Genomic DNA, 3,580 nt, shown 5'->3' with positions numbered 1-3,580 from the left:
AAATATTTAGTATTATGACTTTCCCTTTACCGTAGGCAGATTAGGCAGAGAAAGGCAAGTTATCTGTAGCCATTCCCTATTTGACGGGGGGATCGTTCTACAAAAATGTTACATAGGCTTCTCGATACAAATGAGCCAATACTAAATTGTCCATATAGATTCCAAAATTGTGTCTGAATTTCCTAATCTTGAGAGTGTTGATCAGAGAAGAGTTTTGACATAAAGAAAAAAAAAACCTGAACAAGTGAAAACTTACAATAGTAGGGAAGCAGGCTTGTTTATCTATTTGCCTTAAGCAATTTGGGAGGAACTACCAACAAAATGACAGCTGCCACTAGTAATAATCATTGCACGTGAGGTACTTCCTGGAAAAAGACAGATGGATTAAACCATAAAATTACAGAACAATAGGTACACGTCTTATCTGGTATAGTTTTTTTGGTTTTGTTTTCATTTCATTGTATTTGACCCTTTTACAACAAATTTAATTTTCTGTATTCAGAAAACCATAATTATTTTTTTCTACAGCTTCAAAGGTTTTTTCCCTTTTCTTTTCCCCAGATATTCTCTTCCCTTCTCTTCCTTTTTTTTTTTTTTTTAATGTAAATACTAGAAGGACTGCAGCAGCCATACAGCTGCTGAAATTTGCTGCCTGTTTGTAGAAGCTATAAAGTAAGAGCATAAGAAATGCAAATCATCTTGACAACCTCCAACAGAACAAATAACAGAACAAATGAAATTGACTCTGTCTGGTACAGGGAAAAATTTAACACTGAGCCATAAAACATAGATTACTGTTATTTCAGGTAGAATAGTATTTTCATAGCCACCACCTGACAGAACGGATGTTCCCTCTTACTGTTTGCTGTGTCTTGCTCATTCTTCATTCACCATTCCCACATTTCTTATTGCAGGAATCAAAAGAGAAGAAGCTGTGGTAAAAATGGAAAAAGGAAATCTCCAGGACCACTTCATGTTGGAAGCAAAAGCATTACATTTTCTTGTGCTGAATGCAGCACGCTCACTGTGGCTCTGGACAAAATTCTGGCCTCTAACACTTCTGCAGATATCCATAATATGTGCTTAAGTCTCAGTCAAAGCAGTATGTAGATATGTGCTGGATTTAAATATGGAAATCAAAGCAATAAACTGACATTTCATTCACCACTTGTACACTCACCTCTGTTCTTCCATATAAAGATCGCCAATTTATAACATTCCTGATATTACGTAATCTTTTTCACTTACCCTCATTTTGCATTATTCTCAACTATAATTGTTTTTGAACATTGTCTACAAGCTGCATGCAGAAGTTCCCTTTAGCTTTAGGCTTCAGTAACTCAGCTTCAAATACTATGGAAACCAGGAAGCCTAATAACTCTTGACAGTTTACATAAACTCAATAGCTAATCCACTGAAATCTGATGGGAAATGTTGCAGTCCTAACATTCGGATCACTACATGAATTAAACAAGGGTTTGATTCACTTTCTAGAAATAATTATTTTCAGTTTCATTGAAAATGCACAATAGCCAATTGCCTAAAAAAAACCTGGAAATATAGTCAACTCATTTTTTAAGAACTCTATAGTTGGGGAGTTATTCCCCTCCCTCCCTCCTTGATCAAATTAAGGGAAATTAATTACAAGCTTGTGAATCACTATTTTAGTTTCAATTTAGATCACTGATTTAGCAAACTTTCAGTTTAAAATACATGTTCAAGTAATTTCACTCAACCAAATGCAAAATACTTTCCTTCACAGCTGCCCAAAATAATACAGGATTTGAGCTCTCTTAACTCTTACCCTCCTAACTTGAAGGGGAAATTATGATTGCATACTGAGAGTCATTACGATGATTCCAGCCAAGTTAAGAAAAATCCCACTAGTTTTACTAGTCCACACTGACACTTTCCAAGCAATAATGGAGACTCTGGATCTTTCTGTAGATAAGACTTTTGTAATGAAGCTGAGGAGAACTCTGTGCTGTCCTTGCTCAAGCGTACAGATAACCATTTCAAACTGCAGCATTTCATACCTAATCCAAAGTCTGCAGAACTCAGTGCAGTTCTATTTACTGCAAATTGTTTGCAGTAGGAAAAATGTTTGTCTAAGCCAGCAGGAAGAACCTGCTTTTATGCAGTGCTAAGGCATTGCTGTAGAAAAGCATAACAGAATCTTCTGAAGATGTAAAGCTTCATTTTGACCCTAGACCACCAATTAAACAGGAGCTTCACCATATGTTAGTAACGCAGGATCTGAGCTTAAAATCTATGAATGTCTCTGCATCTCTCACCTGTCTACCAATTTCTTGGTATTTTGCCTGAATAGACCAGCTACGTCAACTACTTTTTATACTAGGAATCACTGACTCCTTTAAAAAACTATCATCACTCCCAACTTAAACTCTCACACTTTCCAGGAAAGAAAACACTTGATTAGATGCAACATATGAAAACAATATTAGAATACGGTTTCCATATGCAGTGAATGCAAGTATCTGGTAACTTTCACCTATTACAGTTCACTTCCTTGGACATTACACTTAATAGTACCAAACCCTACCTCACTGCCTGGAGCTTTTGTTGTGTTAAGATGCAGCTCTCCCTCTGTAGCTGGGATCTTTTTGCTCCTGCATTTGCCAAACTTTTGCTTTAGATCTGAAGTGGGCAGTCAAAGCCAGCAACCAATGTTATGAATAGGAGATAAAGATGCTCAGATCTGACATTTGTTCACCAGCATTTTCCTAGTAGTTTCACAGCAAGACAAATGGCATGTAACAACAATTTCCTGTACTTACTAGGAAATTGCCAGGCATCTATTTTCCTCTTCATAATTTTGTACAACTGCTAATACAAGAATATGTACACAAATCAAGCATGACAGTTACACTGATGTAATCTAAAACAACACTCAAGCAGCTTCTTAAAACAAAAGTAAATAATCTAGGTATATGTGATAAGTGCTGAAGGATATCTTCTGCCTCCAGATAGATCTCCCTTCCCACTGTATCTTGTAGGTTTTAAGAGTTCTCAGTACTTCCACTGTCATGGCTCATTTTCAGCATGAGTGATTCATTTTACACACAAGGAAATCAAAGGAACAAGAAAAAAAGGTAAAATCATAGAAAAAGATGCAAGTGTATGTGTGATGCTGTAACCACTCTGGAAGCAAAAAAGGTTAAGTTTCTTTAATGTTTTATGTATTTAGTAAATTAAATCCCTTTCTAATCAGCACACCTTTTGTGATACTTCACTGATACTTCATAATAAACTCTACTGCAATATCTGAAAAGTATGCAACTGTGAAAAAAAGCACTTCTAAGATGATGGGATGTGTGAGGAATACACTCAGGAACAGACTAATGTTGTAATGCCTTCGTATTAAGTGACAAGACAGCCCATAGCAGACTGTCTGTGCACTTGCCACCTGATATCCTGAAGCGTGCTGCAGAAGCACTGGGAGAACAGAAGTCGGAAGCTTCTGTCTCTGTATCTCATGGCGCAGGAACATGATGATATGCAATTAAGCTAAGGGTGTGAAAATCAAAACTGACACAAAAATATCTCTCCATAGTAACTA

The sequence above is a fragment of the Tetrao urogallus genome, assembly GCF_951394365.1.
Source record: "Tetrao urogallus genome assembly, chromosome: 4".
Taxonomy (NCBI): domain Eukaryota; kingdom Metazoa; phylum Chordata; class Aves; order Galliformes; family Phasianidae; genus Tetrao; species Tetrao urogallus.
Note: the sequence above shows the minus strand (reverse complement) of the source record.